General features: G+C 33.1%; 1 non-coding gene across 1 annotated transcript; it reads right to left on the reverse strand.

Moving 5' to 3' along the window:
• Nucleotides 1-12,257: 12,257 nt before the first annotated feature.
• On the reverse strand, nt 12,258-12,342 carry LOC141609923 (small nucleolar RNA Z43). The gene has a single exon (XR_012527826.1). It is a non-coding gene; the product is annotated as a small nucleolar RNA Z43 (small nucleolar RNA).
• Between the last annotated feature and the right edge of the window lie 1,760 nt (nt 12,343-14,102).

The raw sequence follows: 14,102 nt of genomic DNA on the forward strand, positions 1-14,102 counted from the left end.
CCGGGCATTAGAGTATGGAATAAGTTCATTGGGAATACTTTGATAGCTAGAAATGGCACAAATCATCTTGCCAAACTCGATTGTATTCTTCTTGAGTCGGCCTTGAACATTGGGAGGGAATTTACCAAGCCATACAATGCTCTAAGACTTTTGGTTGAACGATGGCTTAATGTCGATTGTGGCAAAGAAGGCACCGCCTTTATTGTCAATGGAGGACTAGTTACCCATTTGGCTAAGCATTTCAACCGGAATTTCAACAAAAACAACACTTATGTGCCGGTTAAAGAAGGCCATCTTATTGATATGGACACCATGATTCACAAGTTTAAGTGAGTCAAGCACGACACTCCTGACAACAAATATGGGTGGTTAACAAATTAGGCTAGATCCTTCACCTTGCCTTCCAAAATTTGTCGATTGAATGTTCACCGACCGAACTACCTTCTACCACTCTCCGAAGAGACCCGAGTATATCATTCAACAACAAAGGGGCGATATTGCCGAGCCCTCCTCCTCCATTATCACCCCACCTTATCCATTTGAATACCACGAGTTCAAACCCAAAGATGTCGAAGTGGGAAATGATTACTTGACTCTACTCATGAGGGAAATGCATAAGCAAGCTTACAATGATAGAGTGGATGCTTACAAGGCCCAATATCCGCCCCTCCTACATCTAACTAGGCAAGGACTTCTTGATCCGTCTTGTCCTTTGCCTAGTTGCGCGGATAGGGAAGTATTCTTTCCTAACATTTCTAGTGGTGGTAGACCGGGTGGAGAGGAGATGGTTGTTGAAGAGGGTGGTGACCAAGAAGTCCAAGAAGAAGAAGTCCAAGAAGAGGAAGAGGAAAGTGAGGAAGAACAAGCAAGTGAAAGTGAGAGTGGACATGATTCCACATCTATGGAGGTTGATGATGCCTCAAGAGAGGAAGATGATGATGATGATGATAATGATGATGATACAATGGGTGAGGATTAGCAAACTTTGGAGGCTCCTACATTCTTACACCTCCCTTATGGTTTGTCGACTTCTCTTGTTTTTATTTTACCTTGATCATTTTATTGGAGTCCTAGCAACATTGGAGGACTAACACCTTGGCTTCATTAAAGTGTTCATTATTATTGTTCCCGACTTGTAAAATCTTAGTTTCATGCATTGCATTCCATGTGCATACCCCCGAAATTCATGACATTAGAAATAATGTCTATTTTGGTTTGGGGAAGTCCATGCATATGCATTGGGAGCTAATTTAAATTATGTTCTCCGCCAAAACAAAAACACATGCATCATGTAGTGTAGTTTAGTATAGTTTGCATTTAGTTTAGAAATAATGCATTTTCATTGCGTAATTTCCTATCGTATTGGCCATTGAAGACAATGCTCATACTAGTGTGGGTATGGGAAATTCTAACTTGACTTTTATACAAAAACCAAAAAAAATCAAAAATTTCGAAAAATCCAAAAAAAATGCAAAATTGAAAATCCAAAAAACAAGTTCATTTCCTTTGTAGTATAGTCTTGTATATATTGTTTTATATATATTGTGTTTGTTCATCCTTGTTCACATTGATTGACTACGCCACATCCGAGACATGAGGATATTGAAGACCGCATGGTGTGATCTTTCCAATCTCCTTTTTCCTCTTTATGTTAATGACTATGTGGCTTTATTTTGATTGATGCGGTATAAACAATGTGAATTTAGGACTTGAATTTAGATTATTTGGCATACTAGTTGGTAGTTGCATCATGGCATATAGTTGCATTTAGGAAAAATTTTGTGAAACCATCTATTTGGGAAGCTTGACAAGTATATAGGCCCTAGTAGATGCTTTTTCTTCTTAAGACTTTGCTTGTTAGAATACTTGTAAAACACCCTAGGATGTGTCATGCTAGTATCCTTTGACCCATGGATTAAGGCCTAGTCAAGAGTACCATGTGGTATGATAACTCCTTGTCTACCGTTTATTCCAAGGTGACCCTTGAAACCATACAACCATCATTCATCCATGTTCTACCATATATTTTGTCATCAAAAAGGAAATGGGCACAAAATTATTCAAATTTGAGTTCAAGAAATGAAATGAAATGTCAAAAAGTTTGCAAAATGCATCAAAAGAAAAGAGGAGTAACAAAAATGAAAAAACTCCTATGCTTCAAATATAAGGCACCCTCGTTACTAATTGGGGTGACTTTAAAAATGTTCAAAAGAAAATGCAAAATTGAAAGTTGTCAAGTATTGAAATGCCAAAAATCAAAAGATACGGCAAAAAGAAAGTGTTCTCAAATGTCAAATGCCACAAGAAATTGAGGGGAAAAACAACAAAAGCAAACTCCCACATGAAACTCAATTACTATTGATCCCTTTTTCCATCGTATCCACTTTTGTGCATGGTAGAGAGGAGACGGCCCTTCTTCTTGTCTAGGCAAGAAGGGGAATTCCGCGATCCTCCAATGTTTCTAACACCATAAGGAGTCTATTCTTGACAAAAGCATTTAACGATTGAGGATAAAGGTACCCTAGCTTGACACAACTTGGAGGTGATTTATTGGTATCCTTCTAGGCTTAGTAATTTGAAGAAACCATATCTATGAAGGAGTGTGTACCCTTGAATTGTTTCCCCTTTAGATAATTTCCGCCACTTAGATGAGGAAAGTGGCTATTCTTTTGTAGATGCATCCATTACTTGATTTACGTGCTTTAATGATTGGATGTGTCGCCATTTTGGCAAGACCCACCTTGCCTTACAAGAAGGCATCCTACCTCATGGTTGTCTTGTTGTGAGTTGAAGGGGCGGAGTGAGACCCGCTAATTGTCTCATATCGGCTATATGAGTAGGTTAGTTTAAATAAGGATCCTAGTTTTTGTCACCTCTTTACTCGGGACGAGCAAAGGTTCGGTTTGGGGATATTTGATGTGATCAATATTTGATCATATTTAGTCCCCGAATTAGCCTCGTTCCTATGCTTTTTAGTGCATATTTGGGTCATTTACTATCTTTAGTCCTTTGTTTTGCATATTCTTTGAGGTTTTGTTTCCTTGGTAGGAGAAAAGTGCAAACCTTGCATTTTCATGGCAAAATAGAGCTAAATTGATCGAATCTAATGACCAAGCATCAAAGAGAAGTCAAGACTAGAAGGCCTTTGTACATAATGTTGTAGATGGGCAATGATGAAGAAGATCCTTGCATCTCCGACAAAATCCCGGAGGATTGTTGGAAGAAGAAAAGAAGAAATGGCATGTTGGACTAGGATCCGAGCGTCTCACCTATCGGGACGCTCGCCCAGAAGCTCCATAAGCCGCTCGTCCAAGCTGTCGGGACGCTCGTCCAGAAGCTCCACAAGCCGCTCGTCCAAGCTGCCAGGCCGCTCGTCCAACACCTACACAATCCGCTCGTCCCGACCTTTTGGACGCTCAGATTGTCCTCCAGTGCAACACGTCCTCTTCTTTCTCCATTCGAGATGCGCATATTTTTAAAGACTAGCTAAAAGGAGACCCGCATATTATCTTGAGAGGAGTGATTCCTCAAGGACTTAATCGTCATTTAAGCCCTTAGTAACCCTAATTTGTGCATCTAATCCCCACTATAAATACCCCATTAGTCTAATTAGATTATCATGTTCTTCTTATCAATATTTAGTGTAGTTTATATTATTCTAATCTCTCTTTAATCTTATAATCAACTTTTAATCAAGTCTTAATACAAATCTCATTTCCTTAATTTCTCTATTGTTCATCTTTTATTTTGGGTAATTGAAGATTATTTGGGTTTATTGGGAGATTGACAACCTTCCATCAATCATCAAGTACTTCTATTATTCTTTGCATTATTATTTTGGAATCATCATTAGGTATAATTCTCTTAATCCCTTTTTAATTATTGTTAATCATCTTCATTTATTCATCATGTTTTGCTTTGTTAATATGATTGACAACCTTGTTAACATGTTAAACTTGATAATGAGTGAGTAGTTTCCTTAACTAGGGTTAATGGAGAATTAGGGGAAACCAACATGGGGGATAATTCATACTTAATCTAATATGTTCACATAATTTATTTGCTTGCTTGTTGTGATCTCAACTTATGCACGTGTTATGTTTGATGAAATGCGAGCCTATGAATCCTTACATTTTTACCCATCACTTACCTTTTCAATGAGACTTGTAAGACATAAACCAACTCGAGTCTCATTAGACCATGCATATAGTTGAGTAGGGAGGATTAAGTCGACTTGTAGGTGTTGTACAATCTAATCGATTTGGCTCCGGGACCCAAACCTTTCTAGGATTGTAAGATATAAACCAACTCGATCCTATCACAATAATAATTGCTTGCTTATAATTTGAGAATATGTTTGTATGATCAATTCCCATGAATCCCCTATGAACCCATGACACCCTAGTGCTTTTAATCAATTGTTTACATCTCATTTTAGTCATCTTGCTTGTTTACTTTTATTGTTATTTAGTTTAGTGATCTTCTTATCTCAACCCAAATTGTGACACCCCTAGACACCACTACTTGCAATCGAAAATCCTACATCAATACCCGTCCCTTGGGATCCGACCTTTAATTACCTCTTTACTAGTAGTAGAGTTGTTTGTGAAGTTATAAATATTGTCTTGATCTAGGTGCTCCTAACGACAAGTAACCGAAATCTAAGCTCAAAGCGGACCGACCACCGCCACTGTTCACCCCTAAACACTTATGCGCAAATCACGAACCACCTAAGCCCAACTCTCGACCGTCATAATAACACCCACACGACCCCCCAAGCCCCAAATTAATATTTACCTCCAAATTGATTTGGGGATCTAGGGTTTTAGAAATTTAAATCAGTTGTTGGTAGAGGGGTACATGACGACAAGCAGGACCGTTGGAGGATGCACAAGGTGATGTATAGGTTGTAATGGTAGAGAGAGGTGATTTAAATTGAAAAACAAACGCCGGAGGAAAGTAGTTAATGAAGAATATGGAGCTCATGATAGCTAATTCCGGAGCCAAGATGATTCGGTACACGTACTTCGGACTGGAACTCTCGGGGCTAGGGAGAATTCGGCTGCAACTCTCACTAGCCTGGCTAAGTTCGACAGCAATAAGATTTGAATTGAAAAATCTGAGGTTATTGGCCCTTTGGTAGACCTTTTGGAAAACGCGAATCTACAGGGGAAGAAGGATGCGGTCACCGCTTTCTTCAATTTATCGACAACAACTGTGAATAGGAGTAGTATCATAGAATCGGGTGTGGTAAAACATCTGATTGGTTTGATGGATCCAGCACTTGGGATGGTTGACAAGGGTACTGTTGTCTTAGCTAAACTTGCGACAGTAGTTGAGGGAAGGACTGATATAGCTCAAGCAGGAGGAATCCCGCTTCTAGTTGAAGCTATTAATTTGGGTTCACCCAGAGGATTAGAGTTTTCATTGTAATTGGTGGAACATGGGTTTAAGTTGTGTGTGGAGGAAAGTGGGGTATAAAAAAACTGAACAGGGAGGAAGTTGGGTATATAAGGACTAAAGGAGAAACAGTCATGGAGGTAAGTTTGCTGCAAGAAGATGAAGTAGTGGGTCCCGTGTTAGGTTTACCTGCTAGTATAGGTTAAAAAGGAGACGATTCTATTAAAAGCGAAGGGGTGTAATAATTGGGTATATTGCTAGTTAAATCAAAATTTGGAGTAATTTGAGAAGTACGTCAATAGTTTGGAGTATTTCTGTTAAATAACCCTATTTAAATTTAATATCAAATACTTTTATAAAAATAAAATCGAACGTTTATAATTATAAAATATTTATTTTATTAAATTTAAATAACGTGTCCCGTGTCCTAAATTTTATGGGATATCGTGTCACATGTCTGTGTCATGTCCGTGTCCGTGTCCATTTTGGTGCTACCTAGGTAGAGCCCAATATATGGTTGGTGTGTTATTCCTTCAGGTCTGGCCTTATTAGATGGCATGACCTATCTTTCCCTCCTGGCTGGCACCTGGCTGGGTATAGTATGTTTTGTGCTGAATTGCCTCCGTTCAGGCTAGACTTGATATTTCTTTGCCTGACATTTGTCTGATCAGGCAGGACAAATCTTGGCCCAACAGATGAGTTTATCTTTTACGCCTTTACGGTGGAATGATAGCAATAAGATGATCATAGGAGTATACATTACATGTGCTTTGTGAAAGAATGAACATAAAAATGAACTCTGTTTATCAGTAATTAAAAGATTAATTATTATTATTATTATTATGTAAGACGGTCTTATTAATTGAATACAAAAATTTGAAATGATTAATTTAAAAGCATGACGTGTGTAAGTAAATTGTCCATATTTGAAGGGTAGGTATATGGTTCAAACAAAATATATATACTCCCTCCGTCTCAGTCAATAGTTTACATTTGCTTTAATTTATTCCCCCTCACAAAATACAGCAAATGTAAACTATTCATTAATTTCACACCTGTCTTTATATTAATCATAAGGGCTATAAAAGCTCCCCGATTCCCTTACACTTGTGATGATTAGTACTTAATAAATTTTGCTAGAATTCGAGATAACAAAGCTTTAGAGGCTACTTAATGCTTAGAATCAAGCACGTATCAAGAGACCATAAGGGATTAAGATATTTTATTTTATTTTGTAGAATTATGTGACACCCGGATTTGAACTTCGAATCACCTATTCGATAATGTTCTATAACTTAGTTTTAAAATAATCAAGGTCATTAACTCGTACGAAGTACGGGCTTTCAAACTAGTAATAGTAATAATATTAAGGGTAAATTGATAACTTATACCTAATATAATCTACTCTTTTAAATTTTATACCTATGATAATTTTCTTTTAAACCTTATACCAAACAAATTCATTTCTTCCAAACTTAATACCAAATCTCAAAAAAAGACCTAAAAAGACGGTTTTACCCTTACTAATTAGCCCAACACCACAATTTTCCCACAATATCAATTCTTAACCTCTCTCATCAACCACACCCCCCCCCCCCCCCATCACCACGACCCCCCGCCTCCCCTTGCCAGCACCACCGTCGGCATTAGGCTCCATCGTAAATGTCCCCCCCACCATACTACCACCCCATTAAACACCCACAACCTCCCTAACCACTACACCCACGAATCCCACAAACCCAACTCACCACCAAAACTCTTAGCACCACCACCCACCCTAAAAAAAAAGTGTCCCACCATCAAAACCTCCTCCCCACACTCAAAAACGTTAAATTCGATGTTTCTTAGTGTCGATAAGAGTTTTCTTGAGTTGAGTGGTTCGGGTTTGGGGATTCGAAGGGGTGATGCTGGGAGAGGCGCCATCGAAAGGTTATGTGAGAGAGCGACGTCCGTGGGAGGTTGCGGTGGCAGCCCTGACAACAATGGTGATGCCGGTGGGAGGAGGAGGTAAGTGGTGATGATGGTGACGAGGTGTATGTGGGGATTGATTGGCTAATGTGTTAATGTGGTGGATAAAAGGGTGGTAATGGGTAATTAGTAAGGGTAAAATGGTCAATTTATGTGATTCGGTATAAAGTATGAAAGAAATGAATTTTTTTTGTATAAGTTTTGAAAAAAAATTATCTTAGGTATAATATTTGAAAAAGTGTATTATATTAGGTATAAGTTATCAATTTACCCTAATATTAATGTAATAGTATTAATATTAATAAATATAGTTATAATAATAATAATAATAATAATAATTATTATTATTATTATTATTATTATTATTATTATTATTATTATTATTATTATTATTATTATTATTATTATTATTATTATTATTATTATGGTGCTCCAATCAGCTTTAGCTCCGTTCAGTTCAGTTCAACTCCATTCAGTTCGGTTCAGTTCAGCTCTAAAAAGTCAGAAAGAACATGGTCTTAGTCTAACATCATGACTGTAATGAGTGTAATCTTGCTTGTCTATTGAAAATAACTATTCATTTTTAATAGAAACTAGGTAGTATCCCGCGCTTCGCGTGGCCTGTTTTTAAATATTATTATTATAATTGAAAAAAATATTATAATTTATATATGACCTTCAATATTTTCTTATAAATAAAAATAATTTAGTTTTTTTAGGTTTAACTTCAATGTTTAAAAATAAAATACATATAATTTTAACTAAAACTAATAAGTGATATTTAATTATGCATGGCCGACGTTTTATAAATAAATTTTTGACTGATCACATATCATATTAATTAAAATAAAATTCATTCGAATAATGCAACAATCAACATTAAGTTCTCAAATAGTATTATTTTTTGAGGTTTAACTTCAAAGTATTTAAAAGATAACGTATAAAATATTTAATTAAAAGTAATATTTAGTTATTCATAATCAATATTTTATACTTGAGATATACATATTTAATTAAAGATATTAAAAAGGGGGTAATGATAAATACAACCCAATGGGTTGTATTTAAGCATTAAATACCTTCTAATCCCCTATTTACTAAATGAATAGGTCATTCTACGTTTTTTCCCGCCTAACTATATTATCTTCTATTTGGGCCTTTAATTTTGCATTCTACTACGCATACTATGGGCCAAATCTACAAGCTCAAAAAATAAAATAAAAAATATAATGTAAACTGGATGAATCATCAATCATTGCTATAATTAAATTATCTCATCCCCTATATACTAAGAGAATAAAATTCTCCAATATTCTCCCTCCAAAAGCATCAAGTTAAATAAGGAAACGAAAAGACTTATTCATTACATTATTATCATTTCATCAAAATATAATCTTTTGATCAAATAATAATATTTTCATTAAAATCTAAATTACAATCTTTTAATTAAACTAAGATAAATTTGCTATAATTTTATAACGCAATTTATTTTTGCAGTACATTTTTTACTTATCACAGTATATTTTTACACTTGTTTTCCATTTACTACCCCTTTTACAAAAAACATCAAATTTTTTCTCTCTATTACTAACCATACATCCATTTTAAAATAAATGAAATTTTCAATTATGAATGATAATTTGAGTGTAAAACAAGTAATAAATTTGTTAATTTCATTATATTGATCAATTTAAAGACTTTCTTTGAATTTTAAGTTTGAAAATTAATTTAGGGTTTGTTTTAAAATTGATTTGGGTGTTTGTATTACTTGGTGGTAGAGAGAAGGGGATGGCTGCCTGGGATGTCGCCGGAGAGTGTAGCGGGAGTCAGAGGGATGCCGGTGGCCGGCGAGAGGGAGGGCGGTCGTTGGCCAACAGTGGAGAGAGAGGTTGAGAAGGAGAAGAGGACGAGAAGGAGACGCATAAGAGGGCAAGGGGCGGGAGAGCGAGCAAGGTTATGGTTGGTCACCGGCGATAGGTTAGGTTGCCTGTGGCCGGTGGCTGGCGGTGGACATGACAAGGGTAGGGTGGTGGTGGTGGTGTTGGAAGAGGGTGGTGATAGTACGTAATGATAGTTTTTTTTTTCTTTCTTTTTCTTCAATGTATTACAAGGAGGGAAACAAATGGGAAGGGTAAAATGGTCAAAAGTGTACTGTAATGAGTAAAATGCGTACTGCGAAAATCAACACCCTTTTATAAACTATAAATTTCTAAGTTTTTATTGTTGTTATTATTATATATTAGAGAATGACCTAACACGGATAATATTAGTTTCGTAAAAAAAAAAAAAAGATTATTAAAATAAATTGAGAAAAATTATAAATTGTAATCATTAGTTTTATGGTAAAGAAAAAATAGATTTTTTTTTCCAGTAAATATACATTTTATAACTTTAATCTTCTTGATTAGTTCATAGTTCAAATTTTTTTCTCATATCGAAAAGTGTATGATAAATTACTCATGAGTCAATTCAAAATACAAATAATAACTAAAAATAAAATCTCTATATATGTCGCACGTGTGCGGGATCTACACTAGTTAGGTTATTAATTTAGTAATTAAGAACTAAATTACACATTAACCAATACAATTAATGCATATATTAAGAATTTATTTCCTCTTTTGGTTTCTTAAATACAACTCACTGGGTGTAAAGTGTTTTGCACTTTTTCATATCATTTATAATACTATATTACTTAATAATCATTACTTTTATTTTGATTTTGTTTTGATTATTCAAATGCAATCACTGTATACTTACGTACTCTTACAAATACTCTTTATCACACAATTTAAACCCCACGAAATCTCATGTGTATTTAATTTGTTGCAATATTTTTTTTTTCATTCACACTATAAAAACTTATCTGTTATTAGTTTTCTTTAAGTTTTGTTTTTAGTAAATAAATGACTCTTCCAAATATATTTTTCTTAATGGTCTATATTTTATAACTTTCCCAAAAAAAAAATTTACATAAATGTAACACACATTGTGAGACACTCACTTTAATTATCTCTACATATCAAAATATTTCAATAAATATAATAAAAATTATACTCAATTTAAAGAATTTTTCGCAATGAACGTAATTATCTATATTTTAGAATTTTTATCAAAGTATTTTTTTTAATAAATTTAGAATCAACTACCGTAATTATTTAATGTAATTTTATAATAAAATTTATTAAAATATAATTAATAGCTGAATTTTATACAGCATTTATTATGTTCATTTTAAATGATTAGCTGTAATTAATACTTGTCATTAAGGATATATACGATACATGGCGCATCTACAACGTTTCAACACAGTTTTATATATATACACATTATTTAAAACCTTTTAAATCTCATATGTATTTAATTTGTCCAATATAATTTTTTCATTATCAAATCATAAAAACTTATCTCTTAGTAGTTATCTTTAAATTTTGTTTTTAATAAACATAATGATTCTTCCAAATATATTTTTCTTAAAAAATTTGATGATCTAAGTATTATAACTTTCTCAAAATGTTTTTCATCAAGTAAGTAAAACGCATTGTGAGACACTCACTTTAATCATCTGTATATATCAAAATATTTCAATAAATATAATGGAAAGTGTACTCAATTTAATGCATTTTTCAAAATTAAGGTAATGATTTACATTTTAGAATTTTTATCACTTTTTTTTATATAAATATAAAATCAAATCAATGTAATTATTATACATTTATTAAACTATAGTTAATACTTTGCTAAGATTTATGTAGCATTGATTATGATTATATTGGGTTGACACGTGTAATGTTTAGCTGTAATTAATACATATATTTAATACTGGGTTGACACGTGTCGCATCCACGACGCTTCAACCCATTTTTATATACACATATAAGATAAACAAGTTTCCAAATCAATACTTTCTTCATCCTAATCATCCCAGAAAAAAACAAATGATATTCCGTCACAAGCTAAAGACCTCTCACAAAAAGGGAGAGGGGATAAGGTGGGGCTTCCCCCATGTGCTCCCCACTCACCTCTCATGGGTATTTTATGAGATGAAATTATATCCGTCACAAGCTTGTGACGGATATCGCCGTCTTCTAAGAGATTTTGTGAAGAAAGGAAAGAAGGAAATAACGGTTTGCCTGCTCTAGAAAATAGAATTACATGCTCGGGCCACCCATTCTGCCCACTGCCCAGGCCAGGTTTGGCAGCTCTAGAATTAACTAATCGGCAATCAACAGAAATGTGATTTGTACACAATTTTAAATCGGTAGCTTAACATAATCAAAAACTAAACAAAATAATACTCGGTAATCATCAGAAATCTGATTTTAAATTTGTAAAAAACAAAATATTGGCCGAATTAAGGCTCTGTTTGGCAAAACGATCTGAAAAGGTAGCTGAAACCTGAAAAGGTACCTGGAAACTGAAAAGTTATCTGAAACCTGAAAAGGTAGCTGATAAGGTAACTGAAAATTACGAGCTGATAAGGTGACTGATTATATAAAAAATCGTTTGGCAAACTAACTGAAAAGGTAACTTATTTTGGTAAAATGACGTAAAAGGATATAATAATTATTTAATATATTATAAATTGAAAGGGTAAAAAAGTAACATTACCAAGAATCAGGTACCTGAAATGTGAAATGCTACTCTATGTAGCATTTCATTTTAGGTAGCTTATTTGGGCAAATAAGCTACTTGCCAAACACTTACAGAAAAATAAGCTACCTGAAATTTTTCTCAAAAAAGCTACTTTAGTCAAAACAGGTACCTGAAATGTCTTGGCAAACGGAGCCTAATACTGAGTACAAATTACCTAAAATAAGAACATTTTACTTAAAATAAATATACATATTTAAAACTTTAAAAAACAAAAAAGAGTGAAAAACAGGGATGGACTCAGTGATATAGGATTTGTCGGCAAGGCAATGAAGATTACCGATTACGACGAACGAGACCTGATATAACTCGTCATAGTCCTCAATTTCAAATACAAACTCTTCTCATTTGTTAAGTGGAACTTCAGAAAATCTTATCTTTATTAATACAAGAACATTTAGAACATCATTATTAACCCACGTCATCATATGCAGTTTTTTTTTCCCATTTCCTCAAAAAATCAGTAATGGTGGGCCATGCTGAGATTACATGAAATTATTTTTTTTGGTTGACTTTTACATTAGTGTTTACAACTTAGTAAATACTTTGTACGTTTATTAGTATTATTTTCATTTTTAATTTTAACAAATCAAGTAAATCAGATAAATGACATTCTAAAATTAGTTACTTTAAAGAATTTTTGGAAGAATATGACCAAAAATGTTAGTTAAACTATATCAAGTAAATCAAATAAAGTTATATCCATTTTTTATTTTGTATATAAATAACATAACATACACTTACCATAAATATTTCATATCAATATCAGCATACCAAAAATATTAAAAATAAAAACTAATCTAAAAAGTTGATTTAAAGCAACAAAAATACAAAAAATGACAAAAATACGAAAAAAATACAACCAAATTCTAGCATAAAAAATTATGGATGAAAATTTTAATTACTGTAAAAAAATAACTAAGAGTTTATGAGTAAAGCTTCACATAGATATTATTTGAAAAAAATAGCTCCAAATAATAATGACACGATTAAAAAATGGGTATTGAAATTAAAAAGGAAAAATACCAAATAGATTACTTAACATTCACAAAAATACGAGTAATGACGGGCTTTAGGGATAGTCATGACTTACCTAATCAAAAAAAAATCAAAAAAAAAAAAAAAAAAAAAATGGGGTTTGGGCCTGAAGCAATGACAATAATATTTAAAATTACAAAATTCACCTTAAAATGTATAATCTTGCCTAATAAAACAGTTATTTGGCTGTATATGATAATAAGGTTGTTATTTCTAAGATTAGTGTTTACACATGTTTAACAATACGTTGCATCACAAGTGAAAATGGGTTAACAACTCTAATTTATGAGTGAGTTGTGACTTGTGACAATGAAAAATACATATATAATGAAGAAAATTTTGAGATTTTGGTATTACCATTTACTTATGATTGTATATTGTAACAACGTTATGATATTTCAAATTTATATAGGTTCATTGTGTTTTAATATACTTTGAATATAAACCGTGTTGTTAACATTACGATATTTTTAGTACGTCGGTAACATACTCATATACATATTCAGTGATTGCATATGAGATTATAATACAAATCGAAAATTTTAAATACGGCTGATCATATTTTAAACATTATTCATAAATAACAACACTTGATTCTACAATCCCGTGCAATTTGCACAAGATTTAAACTAGTTTGTTATAATTAGTGATATATCGCAATAATGATTGTAAAAAAGGTATTTTAGGTTTATCAAGTAAATTAAGGTATGATTTCGCAATTAACAATGGTGTAAAAAGAATTTTTGGACAGAATTATACGCCATTTTGTCAATTTTGTACGAGCTCCTCCTATGTCCAGTTTAGTTGTGTAATGGTACTTTTACATTTGAAAAATCACCATTTGTTAGTTGTTACTTATGAATTTCAGGTTTAAGCTAATATTCCGATTAGTTGTTTATTTATCTATTTTCGGGTGCATAAATCAGTTGTTCAACTTTATAATTTCAGAATGTCTTTAATGGCAATTTAATCATCCATTACATCTAATAATTAGACCTACTTAAATAAAATACGGAGTATTGTAAGCTAGTCTCTACTCTACA

This window comes from Silene latifolia, chromosome 10 (assembly GCF_048544455.1).
Source record: "Silene latifolia isolate original U9 population chromosome 10, ASM4854445v1, whole genome shotgun sequence".
Taxonomy (NCBI): Eukaryota; Viridiplantae; Streptophyta; class Magnoliopsida; order Caryophyllales; family Caryophyllaceae; genus Silene; species Silene latifolia.